Source organism: Grampus griseus (genome assembly GCF_964374135.1).
Source record: "Grampus griseus genome assembly, chromosome: 18".
Taxonomy (NCBI): domain Eukaryota; kingdom Metazoa; phylum Chordata; class Mammalia; order Artiodactyla; family Delphinidae; genus Grampus; species Grampus griseus.
Genome location: NC_139012.1, coordinates 45,675,173 through 45,701,648, shown reverse-complemented (window position 1 = coordinate 45,701,648; position 26,476 = coordinate 45,675,173). Strand labels below are relative to the sequence as shown.

The 26,476-nt window shown below is 41.7% G+C and overlaps 1 pseudogene across 1 annotated transcript; it reads left to right on the top strand.

Annotated features, from left to right (window-relative positions):
- The first annotated feature begins 1,234 nt into the window (after window positions 1–1,234).
- Window positions 1,235–24,604, top strand: LOC309835899 (centrosomal protein of 78 kDa-like; annotated as a pseudogene). The gene is made up of 9 exons (XR_014298547.1): window positions 1,235–1,395; window positions 2,322–2,694; window positions 2,738–2,989; window positions 6,109–6,280; window positions 6,372–6,443; window positions 7,509–7,644; window positions 21,853–22,024; window positions 22,347–22,394; window positions 22,947–24,604. The product of XR_014298547.1 is annotated as a centrosomal protein of 78 kDa-like (transcript).
- The last annotated feature ends 1,872 nt before the right edge of the window (window positions 24,605–26,476 follow it).

Genomic DNA, 26,476 nt, shown 5'->3' with positions numbered 1-26,476 from the left:
CATCACTGGATGAATGGTTAAAGAAGATGTGGCACATATATACAATGGAATATTACTCAGCCATAATAAGAAACGAAACTGAGCTATTTGTAATGAGGTAGATAGACCTAGAGTCTGTCATACATAGTGAAGTAAGTCAGAAAGTGAAAGACAAATACCATATGCTAACACATATATATGGCATTTAATAAAATAAATGTTATGAAGAACCTAGGGGTAATACAAGAATAAAGACACAGACCTACTAGAGAATGGACTTGAGGATATGGGGAAGGGGAAGGGGAAGCTGTGACAAAGCGAGAGAGAGGCATGAACATATATACACTACCAAACATAAGGTAGATAGCTAGTGGGAAGCAGCCGCATAGCACAGGGAGATCAGCTCGGTGCTTTGTGACCACCTGGAGGGGTGGGATAGGGAGGGTGGGAGGGAGGGAGACGCAAGAGGGAAGAGATATGGGAACATATGTATATGTATAACTGATTCACTTTGTTATGAAACAGAAACTAACACACCATTGTAAAGCAATTATACTCCAATAAAGATGTAAAAAAAAAGATGAATGGATAAAGAAGATGTGGTACATATAACAAATGGCATACTACTCAGCCTTAAAAAGGAAAGAAATTTTGCTATTTGCAGCAACATAGATGGACTTGGAGGGCATTGTGGTAAGTGAAATAAGTCAAACAAAAACAAACACTGTAGGATATCACCTATATATGGAATCTAAAAAATACAACAATCTACCAAATATAACAAAAAAGAAGGGGAGTCACAGATACAGAGAACAAACTAATGGTTGCCAGTGTGGAGGGGGAGGAGGGGGCAATACAGGGGTGGGGAAGTGAGAGATCTAAACTACTGGGTGTACGATAGCTCAAAGATGTATTGTACAACACGGAATATAGCCAATAGTTTGTAATTACTGTAAATGTAAAGTAACCTCTAAAAAGTATATAAAATTTTTTTAAAACAGAAATCATACTGAAAATTGGAAACAATTTAAATGTCCATCAACAGAAAAATGCACATATAAATTATTGTATTTCCCTACATGGGAATCCTACATAGTGAGGAAAGTACATGAACTAGACAGATCTTTACGTGTCAGCATGGATGAACCTAGCAAAGATAACACTAAAAAAAAAGCAAGTAAGAAGAGAAAACATAGTAGAATACTATATGAGGTTTAACAATACTTAAAAATGTAGCCTAAACAGAAAGACATCCATGACAGTGCAGGAGACCAAGTTCAGAAGAGTGGTTACCCAGGGTCAGCTGGGGAGTGGCTGTGATTGGGAAAGTGGTCACACCAGGCTCTTCAACAGGAATGGTAATGTTTCACTTCACACGCTGGCTGGAGGACAGAGGAGTGTCTGTGATGTTATAATGTGAGCACGCTGCATGTAAAAGCCATTGCTGACCACATCTAGGGGATCTGATGCGCGGGAGCTGGTAAGTGGGTGGAGGCATCCAGGTGGTGGTAGAAGAGGAACGTTGTACGCATAACGCCTAAGGCCTGACCAGAGGACGACCACTGTTCTAGAAACTGGACACAAATCCAACTTCTACAGCCAATGTTAAAAGACAATCTGAGGCATATTTAAAATTTTAAGACTTTACGTGAGCAAAAATAGATTTAATTCAGGCACCACGAAAGCAGACGAGGTGAGGAGCACTCCAGCCACAGGAGCTGCAGAGATGTTTCTTTTAAAAGGGCAAGAAGCAAAGCAAGGAAATGACTGACTTGCTATAGCTTTAAAGCCTAGTTGGTGGTTTGTGACTGGTTGTCCTCAGAGGTTTTCGTCACCCTGAGGCGATGACAGGCTTAGATTTTTGTTGATTTACCTAGGCAACCGCATCACTAGAGCCACTGCAGGCTAACGGCCTCCTTGCAGGGTTAATTTACTAACACAAATTGTCTGAGTCCTTCCTCTTACTCATTCACTTCACTTCCTACGCCTCAGTTTTTCTTCTGTAAAGTGGATATTCAGTAGTAAATTCTCTGTGGAGTTGTCAGTACAAAACAGAGTGATTATTACTAACCACGATCATGTCCTAAATGCACGGAACACGTCACCATTTGCCAACCACCGTGTCAAGTCAGCAGAAACTACATAAATTAAAGAGCTCTCCGCAGAAATTCACACACCCGTGCACCAGGTAAGGGAGCACAGGCAGACGTCCACTCAGACTTTTCTGTGTCCCTCACGGAGTGCACGCTCTCTCCTGGAGGGGCGAGCACAGAGACTTATCGGGAGTTTACTTTTAAAATGCGTTCATATAACCATGTCTCACTTTTGTTTGGATGAGTCAGCAAACGCTTTCTGGAAACGCCATATTCTCCACACCTCCTTCCTTTCGCGCTGCCCCAGTCACAAAGCTCCAGCCCCTACTCCTCAGGCCGCGTCACCATGGGAGACGGGGCTGCGAGCGGACGCACGGCGAACGTGCTGACGTCCTCGAGCCCCGCCCCTACGGCCCCGCCCTCGTGGCTTAAACCCCAGCCCCGCGGCGTGCAGGACGTTGATGCCGGCGCTAGAACCAGACCAACCGGGGGCTCCAGAGCGCGGCATGGAGGGGCTGGCCTAGCTGAGGCCTGTGACCCGATGTCTTCTGGCTGCGACGCCGGTCCTGCGTACACTGCGGGGCCGCAGCCGCGGGGCGGTGGGCGCCCGAGGGGCCGGGAGGCGAGCCGGGGCCCCCAGGAGGGTGTGAGCATCGTGTCCTCAGCCAGCGTCTCCGAGGCTGCGCTCGGGCCATAATCATTCGGTGAAGCTGCGCCGGGACAGTGCGGCCGACTTCTCGCGCTCTGAGAATTGTGCGCGCTGCAGGGCTCGGTGCCTCTGCCTGCCGTGCGCGCTTCCCTGCGGAACGCCCTGCTGGAGTTAAGGCCTCCGCGGGGTAGACTGGGTGCCGCTCCTGAGCACCCTCTGCCCCTGATCTGTATCTAGAGCTTCTTCCAGCCACGGCTTGGCGAGACAGGTTTGTATTTCCCGCTTCCGGGGGCTGTCGTGTGGGCGCTGCGAAGCGGGGTTTTAGATGGTACAAGGTGGAGGGTGGGCACTAGAACCGTTGCCCAGTGCCCGGGTATGCGTGCACGAGACAGGGCATGCGGCCTAGGACTCCTGCCAGCTCGGTGACCCCGGCCGAGTGCCTTAAGGCTTCAAGGTCTCAGTGTTCTCATCTGTAGCATGGGCTTAACAAGATCCAGTCTCTGTGGCGGTTACAAGGACTCACTCTGTTAATGCTTGTAGACTCTGCAATGTAGAACACTTAGCACAGTTTGGAGCATCGTTAATGGTTGCACAGATGTTACCTGGTCTGTTGAATGACTTTGCCTGGTACAGACCAAAGCGATTAGGAAATGGATATATCCCAGCTTCATTTCCTATCCATTAAAACAGGGCTCAGGAAAAAAAATTTTTATTTCAATAGTCGTATCATACAGTGCAAAGAGCACCGGTGTGAAGGCAGCTTAGGGTTTGAATTCCCAGGCTTATGCTCTCTGTGGCCTGGGCAGGTTTCTTTTGCACTACAATATCCACACTTGTAAAATGACATTAATAACCACTCTTTCTGTGGGTTCTTAGAATTAATTAAGCAGGTTATGTGTGTAAAGTATCCTGGCACTTGAATGAGTTGTCAGAACCAAGGGCTGCTGGAGACGATGCTTCTGCCCTAGGTAATCTTCCTTTCTACTGGGCAGCAAGTAAACACAAGCACAGTAGTCAGTGATCTGGAAGAAGTGAGTTTTGGTGCTACAGAGCATAGAATCTCTTTTTTCTTTAATTTAATTTATATTTTATATTGGAGTATAGTTGATTTACAATATTGTGTTAGTTTCAGGTGTACAGCAAAGTGATTCAGTTATACATATATCCATTCCTTTTCAGATTCTTTTCCCGTACAGTTTGTTACAGGATATGGAGTAGAGTTCCCTGTGCTATGCAGTAGGTCCTTGTTGATTACCAATTTTATATATAGTCGTGTGGGTATGTTAATGCCAAACTCCTAATTAATCCGTCCCCCCCATCTTTCCCCTTTGCAGAGCACAGAATCTTGGAAGGGAAAGTTCAGGGTAGGCTCCTTGGAGGAGGTGCCATCCTTTCTAAGGATATGTAGAAGCTCCTGGGGTGGCAGGAGGGAGCAGTGTGTGTCAAAGTTTGAGAAATATAAGAAAATATGGCAAAACTAATGTACAGGACTGGAACTCAGGGTTTGGGAAAGCAATGAAAGTTGATACTGGAAACCTAGTGGGGCCCCACAGAAAGGGGCCTTGTTTGTCCTGTCAGAAGTTTGGATGTTTATCCTGAAGGCTGTGGGAAACACCAAAGAACAGTGAAATGGAATTCTGGTTTAGAGGCTCACTGGGACCTCCATGTGGAAGGCACTTGATTGGGTGCAGTGTGAATTGTAATCTAAGGGTCCCACTTAAGTTATAAATGGTGGGACTGGGTTTTGCAGATCTGAGAGAGAATGGGTGAGGCCTGGTGACCAGTTAAAAAAGGGAGGGCAGCAAGCGTGGGTGACAGTTTACAGCTGCATCTTTTTGTGAGATAAACAGAGCACAGTAGAAAGGGATTGGGTGTGGCGAGAGGATCTTACTTCATCTTCAGTGCTTTAGAGGGGCCTGGTAGAGAGATCTGGGCCCAAGGTACAGATCTGGTCTTTTTGGGAGGACAGGTGTTTGAAGGCATGGGAGAGACTTAGGTTATCCACAAGAAGATCCAAAGAATCATAGGTCTGAGAGTTTTTTAAGTGGGTATATTTGAGGATGTTTATAAGCTGAGAGAAAGCCAGCAGAGGAGGGGTATGAAGATCTAGGAGAGGAATTGATTGTTCATTTGTTTTCGGAAAGCTGAATGCTTGTCGTGTGCCTGGCCCTTTTGTAGGATCTGGGGTTCACACCATGTGTTATCTCTTCTGCAAGGACAGTTCAACTCATCGCCTGGTGAAGAGAAGTCAGATTATTCTTTGCATCCCATTCAGGTGTAAGAACTGTTCTGTACCTCTGAAGGGACTTTACTTAAGCAGAGTAATAAGTTAGAAATCAAAAGAAATTATAGCTGGAAGGGACCTTAAAGTCCACGGTACTTAATTTTGCCTAATATTTTACATTGAATGTAAGAAAAATTTATTGTAGAGCCCATTCTCTTCAGAGTTCCTTCACTGAACTTTCTTTATGTCTTGCATCCATGGGTCTATCTTGTAAATTTTGGCTTCCTCGTAAATTTGCTTCTTCATCCATATTACATTTTGCCCGGACTATGGCAGAAACTCCTGGGTGGTTTCTTGGCCCCTGGACTCAGTTCCTCTAAGTTCATCTGCCTACTCGGGTTAAGTGATCTTCTACCATAAAAAGATGTGCTTAAAATAATGCTGCTAATGGCTTGCCCACACAGAGTTAGTGCATACTAGCCTCCCAGCGTGTGCTCTGCACAGAGGCGTGTAGTCTGAACTGTGTTCGGCCAAGCCTCATGGGGCTCTTTGGCCCTGAGGAAGGGGAGCTTTTTGTGATCACTCCCTTTATCCAATCAGTCCTTCAGCAGTGGGGTGCCTTTTTCTAATCAGCGGAGGCACCCTACTCAGCCAGTGGTAGTCCCAGGCCTCATCACCTGTGGGATAGAAGCCATGCTCTCTGCCAGGCTTGCTTCGGCCAGCATCTCTATTTTCCTTTCTGTCTGTTCTCACACTTGGACCCCTGGGCTATAGTCATCCCCACCTGTAGTATTTACAGTGCCCAGCAGGACTCAGGCTTGAGTGAATTTTGACAGATGTTCCCTCTGCAGTTAATGCACCTAGTACTCCAACTCTGCATAGCCTCATCTTTCTAGATTGTACTTCAGGGTTATCATGAAGCCGTCACTTAGACATAAGTTTTTGCCTCCATAGGAACCTCTGTGCATAAAAGTTATGTTTATTTATCTCATGTGATTGAAATTTTGATTTTATACATCTCCCTCCTTAATGAAGGCTTTAAGGGCAGGAGTCGTTTCTAATCCTTAGCACAGAGCAGATGCTTGTTTTTTTTATTTAGATGCTTTTTAATGATGATAAAATGTATGGTTTAAATCACTCATTTTACAATAATTTTGCTTTAGGTTGTGGCAGAAATAAAGTTTACAGAAGTTGTGTTCCTGCGATAAGAAATACAGATGTGACCTTGCAGTTGTGTAAAGCTCTTAATTGCTGTGTAAGTGCATCCGTGCGCTAAGGAACCTGGAGCTAAATGGGCTAGTTCTGAGAGAGAGAGACTTAACTATGTTAACAAAGGTAAGCCTTCATTGTGTCCTGCCAACCTTTGATAGTTGCTTTTGGGGCAAACTAAACCAATAAAAGTTTAAACTGTTCCTCCCCATTAAAGGGATTGAATAATTGCCTTCTTTGGTGCACCTGTGTCTTGTGAATTGTCCACTTGGAGATGGAGGTTTAGAAAGTGAGTTTCAGTCTTGTTTAAGTCTCTTCCCATCATACTGGTCTCGTGATTTCCTACACACCATGTCTGTCTACCTTTTCCTGTCTACCTTTTCTTGGTGGTGTTCATGCGTGGATTGTCTCCTATACCTGCTCAAACCTTGGTCCATTCTCATTTGTACCATGCAAGTTTATCATACTGGATATTGTCAGAATTAATCTTACTTAAGTTTGTGTTAAGCCACAAACCATGTGTTTTCTATATTTTCTGTTTTTTGTGTGTGTTTATATTTTTATGGTTTCTCTTCAAGAAATATTATGGGAAGGGAAATAGCAAGATATAAAGAGCAAAAAAGTCATCATGATCTTTAAATTGTTAGAACATGTATCTGCAATAATAATTATAATGCACTGTGGTATGTGTTAAAATAGGAAATATATGTAACATCCCATAGGAGCAGCAAATTCAGTGGTGTTAGTGGGAGTGTGTCATGGAAGTAATCACAAAGCAGGTGACTGTTCCTTGGGGTCCTGAAACATTAGTGTGTGTTCTTTGTGTCCAGTAGTGGTCTGGAAGGTTCAGGAAGCCTGCCTTTCAATTTGAGGGAACAGAGTGTTTGAGATCCTCTCTCTTCTATTGCTCTAGTATACTGCATAGCAGCTAATAAAATACCGGGTTTATAGTTGACATTTAAATCGCTGATTGATCATCAAGATTGGCATGTATCATTGGAACTGAAAATCGGAAGAGTCTTAAGATTTTTAGGTTTTTCTTCTTTTTCCTTTGTCTCAAAAGTATGTAGTACTTTACTGAGTGGTTGGCAATAAAGTTTGCAGTATTCAGTGTATTCAGTTTTAGGACCTAAATAGAATTAAAGTGTTGCTGTAAACTGGAATAAGACTTTGTTACTGACAAGTTTTAAAACGCATCAGTTCATCAATTACCTCTTTGGGAAGATTGTAGTTAATGATTTTAAAAATGTGGCTGTAAACCTCCAATTGACTCAAGAAAAGCAAATAAGTCAAGATTGACAAATGTATAGGCTCTTCATCTTATTGTGTGTGGGTTTTTTATTTTTCCTTTTAGTTATTTGTCAAGGTATAAAGAACTCTATCACTCTTAAGACAGTAAACTTCACGGGGTATAATCTGACATGGCAGGGAGCAGATCACATGGTCAAGATCTTAAAGGTGATTTTATGTTTAAACTTTCATGAAAACATGTGTGATTGAAGCACATTAACATATTGATACAGATGGCAGTTAATTTTTGTCTTTTAATACATGTGAGTGCAGCTTTTGTTTTGTTGAAAGAATATGACCAAATGGGGATGTGAATTGCTGTTGCATAAAGTATAGTGTTGAATCCCCAGTCTTTGCACTTGAGTTTAACAACTCTGTGGTTTTCTATCTTCTTCCTGAGACACTTAATCTCAGGTCCATCCTCGTCACACAGAGTGGTAAATTAGAGAACGATTAATATCACCATTTACAGAAGTTAGACTGAAATCTCAACCATCCTGAACATAGGAGCGGAAGGGGCCTCTCAGCAGTTCAAAGAGTCATTACGAAACCAGTCGGTTGAATTCTGTTCACTTTTCTCTGTAGCAGAGCCTTCCCCGTCCTTCTTTTGAGCTTATTTATTTTTGTACACAATTCTATATGGATACTGTACATAATACTAAATAGTTGTATTAACTGGGTTTAACTGGTGATGTATTTACATCAAGATCTAACTTCGTTTTGTTGATATCTTTTTAGGGGCTTTGCATTCATCAAAGCTCGTGATGTATGTAATCAGTTGCTGGTGTGTAGCTATCATATTTATGATACATAGGACTTGAATTGGGAAAGGTGGATGGGCATTCTCCTTGCTTTTTAAACGGACAGAGCCTTACAAGAAGCATTTCCCTCTCTGAAATAAATCCATGGAAAATATGTTTGGTCGCTCTCCCAATGCAACTGTGTAGTTGTGTGGATTTGGCACACAACTGGCAGCCTTGTGGTTATGTCTGTAAACAAGGAAGCCTGTTCTCCAGTCTGCAAATCAGCTGTTACCCAGTGAAACGAACTTGACTGCCATTTCTGACCCCTCACATGGAGCTCTCATACTCAAGAACGTTCATATGTTTGCAAGAAACGTTGTTTGCAGGCTATGTGTACAAATTTCCTGATCTGAAAGCCAATATAAAGCAACATTTCCCACACTTCTGCTCTCTCACCAAGGCCACAAACTTTCCCTCGCTTATGGCCTCATGGCAAGCTAATACTGTCAGTATCAGATTCTCCTTCCCAGTGGTTCTGGGAGACTGCATAGTTGCTCTGTGAAAGGCACTACTGCTGAGGTTGAGAGAAGAGCATCTTGGGTGTCAGTCCTGCCCTTGCATGCCCAGAGAGAGGGGTGTGCACCTTGTTCTCCTGTTCGGATTTTCCTATGCTGCAGGTTTGCTGCTTGTTGTCAAAATGATGTCCTAGTGACTTGTCTTCTGCATAGTTACATAACCCCAGCACACTTCTTTATGATCTGTAGACTTTTATGGGGTTGTGGCCAGGTCAGGTTTTAAATGTTTGGAAATGTCCAATTGAACAACATTGCAGTGGCAGTGAAGCTTGATAGAATTGTATTACTGTTACCCTAGTTTTGGCTTCAGGGTGATGAGAAGATGAAATTTTTGATGGGTCAGTTTTAGTTATGTATGTGTATGTGATTTACTTTTTAAAATTCTAACATCTATTATACACAGCTTAGATATGTTGACTTTCTGATTATTCTTCTGATTCTTTATCAGTCCCTTTACTGGTGTATTTTCCTCCAAAAAACTACATTTTCTTCCAGACTGTTTTTGTCTGATAGTGAAAAATAAATTTTTCATTTGCAGTCTAAAGTTGATCTGAGAAAAAATGGTTACCTTGGATCTTCACTTGGCTTTTGTGAAAGAAAATAAAATAATATGGACAATTCCCATTACTAATCCTAACCATGTACAACAGAGGTCTGTGCAGTAACATAGTGAAAATAAGTTCCTGTAATTTTACTTAGTCATTGCTTGTTTTAGACTAAGGAGCAGTGAGAGACATTTATAAATAATGATGCCTCAGATCACTTTTGTTAAATGTCCTCTAATATTTGGATATTTGGTATCTGGCTTGTGTTGTCTTTTATACAATCTTGTTTTCTTTCTTTGCACTTTAGTTTAACAACTCTGTGGTTTCCTATCTTCTTCTTGTGACACTCAGGTCTATCAGAATTTCCTGTGACTGTGACAGTAGAGAGTCCTTCCTCCTCAGAAAATGAAGAGGTCAATGAGTCCTCAGAAAGTGTTCAGGAAGAGCCAGAGAAAATCAGTTTGAAACAAGAAGCATTGCCGGGACAAAGTTATCACTTGAAAGCTATAGAGAAGATTATTTTTCAAACGGAAGCCTGATTGCAATACGGCAAAGCTTGTGTGAGGGTTCTGTTTTCTCTTCCCATCTGCATTGTATCCCCTTGAATGGTTCCTTAAGCTTAGACCAGGGTGAATGGTGGACATTTGAACTCTAGGAAATAAAAATCAAAACATGTCATTAGTAATATATTTTCCTTTCCTTAGAACCGTAGTATATTAGATTTAGGGAGAACCTTAGTGATCATAAGATAAAGAAATTGAGTTCTGAATGAATGTAGTCAGCTGATTCAGTGCTCTTGTTTTACAGGTGAGAAAATTGACAGTTCTAGTTGAACTCTCTTTTTACAAGAGGAAAATATGGCCTCATTTTAAATAAAAGTAAAGTTGAAAAAAGTTTTCATGTTGATATTCTCCTTTCCTAAAATAAAAAAATATCAAGAAGCTACATTCTTTTACCAAATAAACCTGACCTCTAATGTCATTCCATACTTTTGTTTGTATGGACAGAAAAGAAAAATTGATTTTCATAAGAAATTTTTGCACCTAAAAAATAATATATTTATTTTATTTCAACTTTAATGAAGAGCTGAACATTTCTAGTAAATAAAGGAACACCATTTGTGGGGGACCTTGTCTTTGTGCTACAAAGTGCATGTTTAATTTTTAAAAATTATTTAATATGATTTTCTTTTCGTATGAAACATGAAACTTGACCGGTTTCAGAACTAATTATCCCATTATTGTAGGACTATGGCAATTAACTCTTTGATTTTCAAAAGTTAGATTTTTATTTTTTTAAGTAAAATTAATGATAATATAGAGAAATTTTAAGAAAAAAACTTAGAAAATTATGAAATGTTAGAGTAGGAGAAATCTATAGTTCATGTAGAGTTACCCTCTTTCATTTTATAAATGAGCACCTACAATTTTTAGCACATAAGTGGGTTATTAGTAAATGGCAGAGTACGACAAGACCCTAGAGCATCTAACCGCCTTCCTTGTCATTTTAGATGTGCTGTATTCATTTCCTTCACGAGTAGACCAGGAGATTGTATTTCTAGTAGTAATGATAGACACTGGGGAAGACCAAGAAGTTTACACACTGGGACCACAGAATAGCAGATTCAGAATGCACTGAGAACCCTTTCAGCTCTTCTCTGTTTTGACAAGGCACTACAAGGATGGTATCAATGTGTTTAAGTATATAAGCCCACAACAATCGAGATTTCAACATAGTTTTGAAAGACGGAAGACAAGTGGAAGAGTGTGAAACTGAAGCAGTAGAACAGAGGAAAAGCATCCCTAGAGTATGCACAGGGACCACCTGCAACTGAGGAGGATTCTGACTCCACCTGCAGAAGTATTCCCATGCTCAGATGTGCATGTAGAAGAGAGGGTGGAGTTAGTTAAAAGTATGACTGAAATAGGGGAAATCATTGAAGGGTTGTGTGTGGAGGAGTGGACTCCCAGCCCCGCCCTCACACTCCTGAAATGAGATGCTTTCATTTTGAAAACAGTGAAACTGGCGAGAACTAGGGCAGCTAGTGTGAGTTTTTATAACCCAGAAAATTGTGTTTGGGGGGGATCCTATTACAGTTACTCCCCGCTTCTTCCTGCATAAGAAACCAATCAATTGTTGACTTCAGGGAGCTTTCTGCACTCATTCCTTAATAGAAAATAACTGTCATTTGCCTGATAGTTGAGTAAAGCTTACAACATGAGAGAGGGGGAAAAAGTGTGAAAACATATCCTGGTAGGACCGGGGACAATTTAGGGAACAAAATAATTTAAGAAAAAACCCTAATTAGTATCCTGAGAGAGGTTTAAAAAGAGCTAGCAACTATAAAATAAGACTAGGGTGTTAATTAAAAAGAGAATGGTCAGGGCTTCCCTGGTGGCGCAGTGGTTGAGAGTCCGCCTGCCGATGCAGGGGACACGGGTTCGTGCCCCCATCCGGGAAGATCCCACGTGCCGCGGAGTGGCTGGGCCCGTTAGCCATGGCCGCTGGGCCTGCGCGTCCGGAGCCTGTGCTCTGCAACGGGAGAGGCCACAACAGTGAGAGGCCCACGTACAGCAAAAAAAAAAAAGAGAATGGTCAGAAAGCAAGAGAGGTCTCTTGGAAATGAAAATATGGTTGCTGAAATAACTTCAGTAGGAATTTTAAAAATTTCTCATTATATAAAAAAGAAAGACACAATGGAAAATGTGATAGCAATATGTTAGAGAGACTGCATCTGGGAGATACAACATGTTACTATTAGAAACTCCAGACCCAGAAAAAAAATGGAGGGAAGCTGTCAAAGGGCAACAAAATCCCCCACAGCTGAAAGTAGACATCAGGCCTCAGATTGAAAATAGTTACTCAAGTTTTGAGCAAGATGAACAAGAATAGACTCATACCTAGGCACCCTTCATTACGAAACTTTAAAATGCTGAAAAAATAAATTAACATAGAATAAAATACTGACAGGATACATCCATTCCAGAGAGAAAAGTACTGGTCACCTAAAAAAGAAAGTTAAAATCTGACTTTATCATACTTGTCATCAGCACCATGGATCCTGGAAGGCATTAGAAAGATACCTCCAAAGTTTTTCAGGCACATAATTTTCACCCTAGTGGTTTGTATCCAGCCAAACTATCAGTCATAAGTGGAGGCTGAAGAAGATATTTTGTACACAAAGAAATTTGAAAAATTGACCTCCTGTGCTACACCTTAAGCTATTTATAGAAATAATCCAGCAAAATGAGGCAATAAACCAAGAAGGAAGGTAATAGGGGATTCAGTGCAGAGAGCAGCTAGTCTAGATTGGAGAGGCTTCTATTGATTGTGTGATTGAGAGCTTAGAAACACCTTGAGGCATATTGTACTTACTAGGTATTAGGCACTGTTGGAAGGGAGGAGGGAGAGGAAGAGGAGAAGGAACTTGAACTCCAGAGGAGAAAAGGCTGTACTGACATAAACCTGAAGCAAACTAAGCTATGGTTGATTTTTTTTTTTTTTTTTTTAACATCTTTATTGGGGTATAATTGCTTTACAATGGTGTGTTAGTTTCTGCTTTATAACAAAGTGAATCAGTCATACATAAACATATGTTCCCATATGTCTTCCCTGTTGCGTCTCCCTCCCTCCCACCCTCCCCATCCCACCCCTCCAGGCTGTCACAAAGCACCGAGCCAATATCCCTGTGCCATGCGGCTGCTTCCCACTAGCTATCTACCTTACTGCGTTTGTTAGTGTGTATATGCCCATGACTCTCTCTCGCCCTGTCATAGCTCACCCTTCCCCCTCCCCATAACCTCAAGTCCGTTCTCTAGGAGGTCTGCATCTTTATTCCTGCTTTACCCCTAGGTTCTTCATGACATTTTTTTCTTAAATTCCATATATATGTGTTAGCATACGGTATTTGTCTTTTTCTTTCTGACTTACTTCACTCTGTATGACAGACTCTAGGTCTATCCACCTCATTACAAATAGCTCAATTTCGTTTCTTTTTATGGCTGAGTAATATTCCATTGTATATATGTGCCACATCTTCTTTATCCATTCATCCGATGACAGGCACTTAGGTTGTTTCCATCTCCGGGCTATTGTAAATAGAGCTGCAATGAACATTTTGGTACATGACTCTTTTTGAATTTTGGTTTTCTCAGGGTATATGCCCAGTAGTGGGATTGCTGGGTCATATGGTAGTTCTATTTGTAGTTTTTTAAGGAACCTCCATACTGATCTCCATAGTGGCTGAACCAATTCACATTCCCACCAGCAGTGCAAGAGTGTTCCCTTTTCTCCACACCCTCTCCAGCATTTATTGTTTCTAGATTTTTTGATGATGGCCATTCTGACTGGTGTGAGATGATATCTCATTGTAGTTTTGATTTGCATTTCTCTAATGATTAACGATGTTGAGCATTCTTTCATGTGTTTGTTGGCAGTCTGTATATCTTCTTTGGAGAAATGTCTATTTAGGTCTTCTGCCCATTTTTGGATTGGGTTGTTTGTTTTCTTGTTATTGAGCTGCATGAGCTGCTTGTAAATTTTGGAGATTAATCCTTTGTCGGTTGCTTCATTTGCAAATATTTTCTCCCATTCTGAGGGTTGTCTTTTGGTCTTGTTTACGGTTTCCTTTGCTGTGCAAAAGCTTTGAAGTTTCATTAGGTCCCATTTGTTTATTTTTGTTTTTATTTCCATTACTCTAGGAGGTGGGTCAGAAAGGATCTTGCTTTGATTTATGTCATAGAGTGTTCTGCCTATGTTTTCCTCTAAGAGTTTGATAGTTTCTGGCCTTACATTTAGGTCTTTAATCCATTTTGAGCTTATTTTTGTGTATGGTGTTAGGGAGTGATCTAATCTCATACTTTTACATGTACCTGTCCAGTTTTCCCAGCACCACTTATTGAAGAGGGTGTCCTTTCTCCATTGTACATTACTGCCACCTTTATCAAAGATAAGGTGTCCATATGTGCATGGGTTTATCTCTGGGCTTTCTATCCTGTTCCATTGATCTATCTTTCTGTTTTTGTGCCAGTACCATACTGTCTTGATGACTGTAGCTTTGTAGTATAGTCTGAAGTCAGGGAGCCTGATTCCTCCAGTTCCTTCTTTCGTTCTCAAGATTGCTTTGGCTATTCGGGGTCTTTTGTGTTTCCATACAAATTGTGAAAGTTTTTGTTCTAGTTCTGTGAAAAATGCCAGTGGTAGTTTGATAGGGATTGCATTGAATCTATAGATTGCTTTGGGTAGTAGAGTCATTTTCACAATGTTGATTCTTCCAATCCAAGAACATGGTATATCTCTCCATCTATTTATATCATCTTTAATTTCTTTCATTAGTGTCTTATAATTTTCTGCATACAGGTCTTTTGTCTCCTTAGGTAGGTTTATTCCTAGATATTTTATTCTTTTTGTTGCAATGGTAAATGGGAGTGTTTTCTTGATTTCACTTTCAGATTTTTCATCATTAGTATATAGGAATGCCAGAGATTTCTGTGCATTAATTTTGTATCCTGCCACTTTACCAAATTCATTGATTAGCTCTAGTAGTTTTCTGGTAGCATCTTTAGGGTTCTCTATGTATAGGATCATGTCATCTGCAAACAGTGACAGCTTTACTTCTTCTTTTCCAATTTGGATTCCTTTTATTTCCTTTTCTTCTCTGATTGCTGTGGCTAAAACTTCCAAAACAATGTTGAATAATAGTGGTGAGAGTGGGCAACCTTGTCTTGTTCCTGATCTTAGTGGAAATGCTTTCAGTTTTTCACCATTGAGGATGATGTTTGCTGTGGGCTTGTCATATATGGCCTTTATTATGTTGAGGAAAGTTCCCTCTATGCCTACTTTTTGCAGGGTTTTTATCATAAATGGGTGTTGAATTTTGTCAAAAGCTTTCTCTGCATCTATTGAGATGATCATATGGTTTTTCTCCTTCAATTTGTTAATATGGTTTATCACATTGATAGATTTGCGTATATTGAAGAATCCTTGCATTCCTGGAATAAACCCCACTTGATCATGGTGTATGATCCTTTTAATGTGCTGTTGGATTCTGTTTGCTAGTATTTTGTTGAGGATTTTTGCATCTATGTTCATCAGTGATATTGGCCTGTAGTTTTCTTTCTTTGTGACATCCTTGTCTGGTTTTGGTATCAAGGTGATGGTGGCCTCGTAGAAGGAGTTAGGGAGTGGTCCTCCCTCTGCTATATTTTGGAAGAGTTTGAGAAGGATAGGTGTTAGCTCTTCTCTAAATGTTTGATAGAATTCGCCTGTGAAGCCATCTGGTCCTGGGCTTTTCTTTGTTGGAAGATTTTTAATCACAGTTTCAATTTCAGTGCTTGTGATTGGCCTGTTCATATTTTCTATTTCTTCCTGATTCAGTCTTGGCAGGTTGTGCATTTCTAAGAATTTGTCCATTTCTTCCAGATTGTCCATTTTATTGGCATAGAGTTGCTTGTAGTAATCTCTCATGATCTCTTTTATCTCTGCAGTGTCAGTTGTTACCTCTCCTTTTTCATTTCTAATTCTATTGATTTGAGTCTTCTCCCTTTTTTTCTTGATGAGTCTGGCTAGTGGTTTATCTATTTTGTTTATCTTCTCAAAGAACCAGCTTTTAGTTTTATTGATCTTTGCTATTGTTTCCTTCATTTCTTTTTCATTTATTTCTGATCTGATTTTTATGATTTCTTTCCTTCTGCTAGCTTTGGGGTTTTTTTGTTCTTCTTTCTCTAATTGCTTGAGGTGCAAGGTTAGGTTGTTTATTCGAGATGTTTCCTGCTTCTTAAGGTGGGCTTGTATTGCTATAAACTTCCCCCTTAGAACTGCTTTTGCTGCATCCCACAGGTTTTGGGTCGTTGTGTCTCCATTGTCATTTGTTTCTAGGTATTTTTTGATTTCCTCTTTGATTTCTTCAGTGATCTCTTCATTATTAAGTAGTGTATTGTTTAGCCTCCGTGTGTTTGTATTTTTTACAGATCTTTTCCTGTAATTGATATCTAGTCTCATGGCGTTGTGGTCAGAAAAGATACTTGATACAATTTCAATTTTCTTAAATTTCCCAAGGCTTGATTTGTGACCTAAGATATGATCTATCCTGGAGAATGTTCCATGAGCACTTGAGAAAAATGTGTATTCTGTTGTTTTTGGATGGAGTGTCCTATAAATATCAATTAAGTCCATCTTGTTTAATGTATCATTTAAAGCTTGTGTTTCCTTATTTATTTTCATTTTGGATGATCTGTCCATGGGTGAAAGTGGGGTGTTTAAGTCCCCTACTATGAATGTGTTACTGTCGATTTCCCCTTTTATGGCTGTTAGTATTTGCCTTATGTATTGAGGTGCTCCTATGTTGGGTGCATAAATATTTACAATTGTTATATCTTCTTCTTGGATCGATCCCTTGATCATTATGTAGTGTCCTTCTTTGTCTCTTTTAATAGTCCTTATTTTAAAGTCTATTTTGTCTGATATGAGAATTGCTACTCCAGCTTTCTTTTGGCTTCCATTTGCATGGAATATCTTTTTCCATCCCCTTACTTTCAGTCTGTATGTGTCTCTAGGTCTGAAGTGGGTCTCTTGTAGACAGCATATATAAGGGTCTTGTTTTTGTATCCATTCAGCCAATCTGTGTCTTTTGGTGGGAGCATTTAGTCCATTTACATTTAAGGTAATTATCGATATGTATGTTCCTATTCCCATTTTCTAAATTGTTTTGGGTTCGTTATTATAGGTCTTTTCCTTCTCTTGTGTTTCTTGCCTAGAGAAGATCCTTTAGCATTTGTTGTAAAGCTGGTTTGGTGGTGCTGAACTCTCTCAGCTTTTGCTTGTCTGTAAAGGTTTTAATTTCTCCATCAAATCTGAATGAGATCCTTGCTGGGTAGAGTAGTCTTGGCTGCATGTTTTTCTCCTTCATCACTTTCAGTATGTCCTGCCACTCCCTTCTGGCTTGTAGGGTTTCTGCTGAGAGATCAGCTGTTAACCTTATGGGGATTCCCTTATGTGTTATTTGTTGTTTTTCCCTTGCTGCTTTTAATATGCTTTCTTTGTATTTAATTTTTGACAGTTTGATTAATATGTGTCTTGGCGTATTTCTCCTTGTATTTATCTTGTATGGGACTCTCTGTGCTTCCTGGACTTGATTAACTATTTCCTTTCCCATATTAGGGAAGTTTTCAACTATAATCTCTTCAAATATTTTCTCAGTCCCTTTCTTTTTCTCTTCTTCTTCTGGAACCCCTATAATTCGAATGTTGGTGCGTTTAATGTTGTCCCAGAGGTCTCTGAGACTGTCCTCAGTTCTTTTCATTCTTTTTTCTTTATTCTGCTCTGCAGTAGTTATTTCCACTATTTTATCTTCCAGGTCACTTATCCGTTCTTCTGCCTCAGTTATTCTGCTATTGATCCCATCTAGAGTACTTTTAATTTCATTTATTGTGTTGTTCATCGTTGCTTGTTTCATCTTTAGTTCTTCTAGGTCCTTGTTAACTGATTCTTGCATTTTGTCCAATCTATTGTCCATTCTATCTCCAAGATTTCGGATCAACCTTACTATCATTATTCTGAATTCTCTTTCAGGTAGGCTGCCTATTTCCTCTTCATTTGTTAGGTCTGGTGCATTTTTATCTTGCTCCTTTATCTGCTGTGTGTTTTTCTGTCTTCTCATTTTGCTTATCTTACTGTGTTTGGGGTCTCCTTTTTGCAGGCTGCAGGTTTGTGGTTCCTCCTGTTTTTGATGTCTGTCTCTAGTGGCTAAGGTTGGTTCAGTGGGTTGTGTAGGCTTCCTGGTGGAGGGGGCTAGTGCCTGTGTTGTGGTGGATGAGGCTGGATCTTGTCTCTCTAGTGGGCAGGTTCACGTCTGGTGGTGTGTTTGGGGGTGTCTGTGGCCTTATTATGATTTTAGGCAGCCTCTCTGCTAATGGGTGGGGTTGTGTTCCTGTTTTGCTAGTTGTTTGGCATAGGTTTTCCAGCACTGTGGCTTGCTGGTCGTTGAGTGAAGCTGGGTGCTGGTGTTAAGATGGAGGTCTCTGGGAGATTTTCGCCGTTTGATATTATGTGGAGCTGGGAGGTCTCTTGTTGATCAGTGTCCTGAAGTTGGCTGTCCTACCTCAGAGGCAGAGCCCTGCCTCCTGGCTGGAGCACCAAAAGCTTTTCATCCACAGGCTCAGGATAAAAGGGAGAAAAAGTAGAGGGAATTAGTAGAAGTATGAGGAAAGAAAGAAGGAAAGGAGGGTAGGAAGGAAGGAAGAAAGAAAGAAAGAAGCAAAGAAGGAAAGAAGGCAAGAAGGAAAGAAAGGAGGGAGGGAGGGAGGGAGGAAGGAAGGAAGGAGGGAAAGAAGGAAAAAAGACAGAAAGAAAGAAGATACAGTAAAAATAAAATACAGTATAATAAAGTTATTGAATTAAAAGCTTCTTATTTAGAAAAAAAAAAAAAAAGGGACGGAAAGAACCTAGGACAAATGTTGGAAGCAAAGCTATACAGACAAAATCTTACACAGAAGCATACACATACACCCTCACTAAAAGAGGTAAATGGGGAAAAATCCTAAATCTTGCTGTCAGAGACCACCTCCTCAATTTGGGATGATTCGTTGTCTAAAGGAGGGAAGGAAGGACGGAAAGAAAGAAAGAAAGAACGAAGGTAAAGTATAATAAGGTTATTAAAATTAATTATTAAGAAAAAGAATTTAAAAGAAAAACATGGACGGATAGAACCCTAGGACAAATGGTGGAAGCAAGACTATACAGACAAGATCTCACACAGAAGCATACACATACACATTCACAAAAAGAGGAAAGGGGAAAAAATCATAGATCTTGCTCCTAAAGTCCACTTCCTTAATTGGGGATGATTGGTTGTCTATTCAGGTATTCCACAGATGCAGGGTACATCAAGTTGATTGTGGAGCTTTAATCCGCTGCTTCTGAGGCTGCTGGGAGGGATTTCCCTTTCTCTTCTTTGTTCTCACAGCTCCCAGGGCTAAGCTTTGGATTTGGCCCTGCCACTGCGTGTAGATCGCTGGAGGGCGTCTGTTTTTTGCTCAGACAGGATGGGGTTAAAAGAGCCGCTGATTGGGGGCTCTGGCGCACTCAGGCCGGCGGGGACGGAGGGGCACAGAGTGCGGGGCGGGCCTGCGGTGGCAAGGGCCGGCGTGACTTTGCACCAGCCTGAGGCGCGCTGTGCGCTCTCCCGGGGAAGTTGTCCCTGGATCCCGGGAACCCGGCAGTGGCGGGCTGCACAGGCTCCGCGGAAGAGTGGTGTGGAGAGTGACCTGTGGTCGCACACAGGCCCCTTGGTGGCGGCAGCAGCAGCCTTAACGTCTCCCGCCCGCCTCTGGGGTCCGCGCTTTTAGCCGCGGCTTGCGCCCGTCTCTGGATTCCGCGCTTTCAGCCGCGGCTCGCGCCCGTCTCTGGATTCCGCGCTTTCAGCCGCGGCTCGCGCCCGTCTCTGGATTCCGCGCTTTCAGCCGCGGCTCGCGCCCGTCTCTGGGGTCCGCGCTTTCAGCCGCGGCTCGCGCCCGTCTCTGGGGTTCGCGCTTTTAGCCGCGGCTCGCACCCGTCTCTGGAGTTCCTTTAAGCAGCGTTCTTAAACCCCTCTCCTCACGCCCCAGGAAACAAAGAGGGAAGGAAAAGTCTCCTGCCTCTTCTGCTGGTGCAGGCTTTTCCCCGGACTCCCTCCCGGCTAGCTGTGGTGCACTAACCCCTTCAGGCTATGTTCAAGCCGCCAACCCCAGTCCTCTCCCTGCGCTCCGGCCTCAGCTCTCAGCCCCGCCCGCCCCGGCGGGTGAGCAGACAAGCCTCTCGGGCTGGTGAGTGCCGGTCGGCACCGATCCTCTGTGCGGGAATCTCCCCGCTTTGCCCTCCGCACCCGTTGCTGTGCACTCCGCAGCTTCGAAGCTCCCCCCTCCGCCTCCCGCAGTCTCCGCCCGCGAAGGGGCTTCCTAGAGTGTGGAAACTTTTCCTCCTTCACAGCTCCCTCCCACTGGTGCAGGTGCCGTCCCTATTCTTTTGTCTCTGTTTTTTCTTTTGCCCTACCCAGGTACGTGGGGAGTTTCTTGCCTTTTGGGAGGTCTGAGGTCTTCTGCCAGCCTTCAGTAGGTGTTCTGTAGGAGTTGTTCCACGTGTAGATGTATTTCTGGTGTATCTGTGGGGAGGAAGGTGATCTCCGCGTCTTACTCTTCCGCCATCTTCCGCCTTCTCTATGGTTGATTTTTAACCTACCATTGGTGAGCAGGAGAATAATCCACTTAAACTTGACACTATAGAAGTTCCCCTTTTCAGCGACACATATGGGTAATGACCACCTATCTAATTTGTTGTCCAAACCAGAACTTGTCCAAACTCCTTACACTTCAATAGTGTAAGGAGGCGCTCTAATGCAGTAACATCAGGACAACAGGTATAAACTGGAACAGCCCAAGGCGGCTTGGGGTATGTGGTCACCCTGCACCCTCCACACCCTGCACCCTGGCACAGTATGGATCGAGGTGTAGTCTATACACAGAGGCACAGTACATCTGCAGTGGGCAATATTAATTTCATTGTAATAATGGCAATACTATCTTGATTTGCAGCTTTTATTGTCAACTTGCATGTAATAACAAATAACTAACCTAAACTATACTTAGTATGTATTAGTATTAACTTGGTATGTACTGAAATGTATTGCGTACTAGTATGTATTTAGTATATATTAGGCTCTAAGTGTTTTTGCATATATTAGCTCATTTAATCCTCTCAATAGCCTTATGAGGTTGGTGCTAATATCATTCCCACTTTTGAGAAAAGGAAGCTAAGACAGGGAAGGAACTTGCCCAGGCTGTACCTAATTTAGGGTTGGATCGAGGCTTTGAGTTTAGGCTCTCCACCTGTTCTCTTAAACCTTACTCCCTACTGACTCTCAAGTAACGGTAGACTTAACTGCACACAGAACAGAATATAAATTTCAACTTTGACAACGTAAAAGCTAGGTTTGGAAGGTAGACAGGAGGTAGAAAAAAGGGAAGATGGTATGAATGTCCTCATTTTACAAAGCGTGACGTTGAGAGAGTTTATAGTTGATCAACAATGTAGGTTTTTAAGTATCACTACAAGTCAAAGAGATCATCAGCAGTGGAATAACTAATGATGACATAACTTTACTGAGCAGTGTGGACATAGGAAAGAGTGTAAAGGAACTAAACCCTTACTTAGTAAAATAGAAAGTGAACAGATAATGCCTCAAATTTAGTGAGAAAATAGTCATGTAAGAGTATTACTTGTAAATGGAGAAGAATTCAAAATAACAATAGTTGGACCTCCCTGGTGTCGCAGTGGTTAATAATCTGCCTGCCAAGGCAGGGGACACGGTTTCGAGCCCTGTTCCGGGATGTGTCCTAGAGGATGAATCTGGGAAGGGCTGAGAATTTAGGGGAGAGAGAGGCTTGTAGTCTGGAGTAGGATGTTGGCTTTTAAGATTTTAGAAGTATTTCATGATTGTAGGTCTGGGGAAATCTAAACTGCTCTTATGTGATTATAATAACCTTTGTCTTTTCTCCTTTCCTCTTCTGGTCCAGGCTTGGGCAGCTGGCCACAATGGCTGGTATAGATCAGTCAGATTTTCATTTACTAGGTCATCCCCAGATGAATTCTACTGTTAGTAGTCCACGTAAAGAAGAAAAGAAGGCACTTGAAGAAGAAAAATCAGAATCAAAACAGGGTGCCCCAGGACAAATGCAAAACATCCAAGTAAGTGGACAGAACAGCACTTAATGATTCTAAGAGTGATTAGCAAAAAGGAAATGACCAAGTCAGGGAGAAAACAATAATGATCAGTCTCTAATAGTTCATATGCTCAGGAGCTAGAAGACTCTGGAATCCTTTCCAAATCTGAGATTAGTAAATGTGTGCCCATTTCATGACACTGTATTGTTGTAAATAAGGAGACTGGAAGTTCTTTAGAAAATTTATGAGTTAAAACGAACTATCCTTAATGAAGAAAGAAAACATTAGAGAAAATATTCCAGATTTTAAATTGTATAAATGTCTATTCTATTCATATTTTATCTAGGTTTCTATTTGTATGCAGTCAGCTTACAATGAAGGAACACTAATGAAGGTACACATACTGATATAATTTTTAAAATAAGTAATCCAGACATAGCTAATAGGTAACATATTATAGTGAATCACCTGGTTATGGGAATGGGAGGGGAAAACCTGTCAGCTTTTCCTCTAGCCTTACTTGGAGCCCCCATCAACCAATTTCAGACTGGTCTTGGGAACTGACAGCTTGAGAACACAGTCTGGTCACAAACTATATACTGTTTGCATGTGCCTGGAGGATAGAAAAGAAATTAATTATCTTACAGAATAGGGTTTTATTTTTAGTGAGGGAAAGGAAATGGGTAATAACTACCCCAGTCACCAAAGTCTGAAAATGTAGCGGACATAGCCTTGGATATAGCTAGGTTAAGCTGAGAATCACTTGGCAAGATATAATTAGAAAAAAACTGGCTCTGAAATCTTCTGAATATTGACTGTGTTAATAATAAGATTACAAGTAACATTGTAGTAACATCAAGTAACATTGAAGTTTTGAACTCTACTTTTTAATGGTTGGCTTTGTTCATCACTGAATTTTTGTCTTGTCTTTTGTTTTTCCCTCCAGTTTCAGAAAATTACAGGTGATGCTAGGATTCCTTTGCCTCTTGACTCCTTCCGTGGCCCAGTGTCTACTCAGGAGGCCTTAGAAACTTCCAAAGACAACCTGGGGGTCCCAGTCACAGAGCAGCAGCAGGAGTCTTTGAAGATTTCATTGTTAGAACATGTTCTCCTTCAGCAGACATCATTTCTGGAACTGGAAGTCAAAGAAAAGAAGAGGAATTATCTAGAAATAGCAGGTCTTCTTCAGAGAAAATGAGCAAAGCAGGTGAATATACCAAAAAATACTCTGCTAAGAAACAACCTGGGAAGGACCTGCATTCCTGCTCTGACTCACCTGTAAAGCAGAAAAGCAAAGGAATTGGGCAAAATAGTTCTTTGGTTAATAAACCAATTAAAAGTGAGTCTTCGAAAACACACATTTCTGTTAAGAAAGAGAGTAGAATAGTGACTGTTTCATCAAAGACAACTAAAAGTAAACTCAATCTACTAGAACATTCTGAAAGTGATACTCTTGGATCTGATTGTGTATTTCAAGAAAGCATCCATACTCTATCATGCCTAACATAGGTCTAAATCTTTTAAAATTATGTTTTTGCCTTCAAGTTTTAATAAATTACTTATGTTTTTATTATAGCATATGGTGTTTTCAGTTACTTGACTGGAAGCCATTAGAGAAAGATTTATCTATACTTTTTTATTATAATGAAAGTTTTGGTGTACTTTTCCTCATGACACTTTGCACCATTCATTCAGCTAGTATTTACTGAGGGCTTCATATGTACAGTACTTTTCTGGGTGCTATTGCTTTCAGCAGTGAACAAAATAAAGCCTTTACTCTCCTGGAACTAGCACTTTGTGGTGGGAGAAAACATAAACAACAAAGCAGGGTAAGGGTAAAAAGAGATGGGAATAATAAATGGAATAGTGTTACCATTTGGTTAAATGTCAAACTATTATAAATCACATGGCCAGAAGACATTGATGTATTTCAATTCACAATAACCAAAGAGCCTCAAACATTTACCAAGGCCCTTAACCGTGTTTATGGATTACAGCAACGCTCTGAGGTAGGGAACTGTTACCATTCCCATTTATAGATGAGGAGTATGAGGAGACATTATGTGAGTTGCCCAGAATTACACAGCTATAAGTAAGTGGGAAGCTGCGATTTGACCCGAACCCATGCTCTTTTTTTTTTAAATGTATGGACTTTATTATGTTTCATTTGTTTCTGATTTATGTGAATTTTTTCTTTAAAGATTTATTCTGATGTCGACCATTTTAAAGTGTTTATTGCATTTGTTACAGTATTGCTTCTGTTTTATATTTTGGTTTTTTGGCCACAAGGCATGTGGGATATTAGCTCCCTGACCAGGGATCGAACCCTCACCCCCTCCATTGGAAGGTAAAGTCTTAACCACTGGGCCACGAGAGAAGTTCCCCTTATGTGACTATTTTTCTGGCAATTTTTTTAAATTTTATTTTTTATTGATGTACAGTTGAATTACAGTGTTGTGTTAATTACTGCTGTATGGGAAAGTGACTCAGTTACACATTTATTTACATCCTTTTTCATATTCTTTTCTGTTACGGTTTATCACAGGATATAGAATATAGTTCCCTGTGCTCTACAGTAGGACCTTTTTGTTTTTTTAAAAATAAATCCACTTTATAAAAAATAAATGTATTAATTAATTTATTTATTTATGGCTGCGTTGGGCCTTCGTTGCTGCACGCGGGCTTTCTCTAGTTGAGGTGCACGGGCTTCTCATTGTGGTGGCTTCTCTTGTTGCAGAGCACGGGCTCTAGGTGCCTGGACTTCAGTAGTTGTGGCATCGGGCTTAGTTGCTCTCTGGCATGTGGGATCTTCCTAGACCAGAGCTTGAACCTGTGTCCCCTGCATTGGCAGGCATATTCTTTTTTTTTTTTTTTTTTGCGGTCTGCGGGCCTCTCACTGCTGTGGCCTCTCCCGTTGCGGAGCACAGGCTCCAGACGCGCAGGCTCAGCGGCCATGGCTCACGGGCCCAGCTGCTCCGCGGCATGTGGGATCTTCCCGGACCGGGGCACGAACCCGTGTCCCCTGCATCGGCAGGCGGACTCTCAACCGCTGCACCACCAGGGAACCCCCGGCAGGCATATTCTTAACCACTGCGCCACCAGGGAAGTCCCATGTAGGACCTTTTTGTTTATCCATCCTGTATATACACCACTTTGCATCTGCTAATCCCAAACTCCCAATCCAACCCTCTCCCACCCCCTCCCCCTTTGCAACCACCAGTCTATTCTCTATGTCCTTGGTTATGTTTCTGTTCACAGATAGGCAGAACCCAGGCTCTTAATTACTTTGTTATCCTGTATCCTTGTTAAGAGAAGAAGGGTTTAAGGAAGGCACCGAGAGAGAAGGCAGTGAGCACTGGAAGTGCAAAACAGTGGGGCTGTCAGAAAGCACACCTGTCTCCTTCCCCCATCGTGAGCCGAATTTTTAAACGGCAGAGTATGTAAGAGTATGTGATGACACATCTCTGGATTAAATTATGTCTCCCTGGTAAAACATGTACAGATAAGTCTTTAGTTCGATCAGAGTGAAAGGTGAGATCAGAGAAAAGCTGGAGTGTCAGATTTCTTTTAGAAGGTCCTACCTGATTTTTACTAAGAGGGCTGCTACAGTACTAGTTAGTTCATTAGTCATGGATTGAGTGTTTGGGGAGTAAAACAATGAGCAAGATGTAGCGTTGGCCCTTTAGCAGTGGGGTGAGAGGGGAAGACGCACAGCAGATGTCTCATCCTGCACGTGACATGCTGTGACGGGCATATTCAGGGCGTTTGGTCAGTGTTTGTGGAAGAAGAGGGGGAGCTGTGAGGCAAAGAAAAATCATCGAAAGAGGCAGTCCCTAAGCTAAGTCTTAAAGGACTCGTGAAAAACTGGTGAGTCAGCCGGTGAAGGGCAAGGACACTCAAGGCAGAGAGGACAGCAGAAGTCCAGAGCCATGAGTGTGCGAGGGGTGTGTTACGGAGCCACAGGCATAGGCTCTGGAGGATCAGTGCAGTGTCCCCAGGCAGTGGCAAGTGCCCCGAACGGAGGCAGCAAGGAGGAGGAGAGCGGGTCTTAATTAACCACCCATGTGCGTGGAGCTGGTTTCCTCAGAAAACAGCTAAGAATGGAAAGGACAAGTTCAGGTGGCATTTTAGGCCACTGACGTCAGTATGGATGAGGAATTTGAAGAAGCCTGGAGACAATTATGCCCCACTCTTCTGAGGAGCAGTGTTTTTTTATTTTCAAGTGGGACTTTCACGCTGCCACCTCCTCTCCTGTCCCTACTGAAAGGTTTATAGGCCGGCAGAAGGGAGAATCTGGCTTAAGTAAAGTTAATCAGGTTTCTTTACTGTACAGCTCCTCGGGGCTGCTGTAGGCTAGTGTTCATTCTGGATTGTCACAGCAGGAGTATGGTACACAGCCATCCTCAAAGCTATTTGACTCTAGAGTCCTTTTTTAACAAAAGTGTCTAACAACTGGTTCCACCAAACAGCAATTTG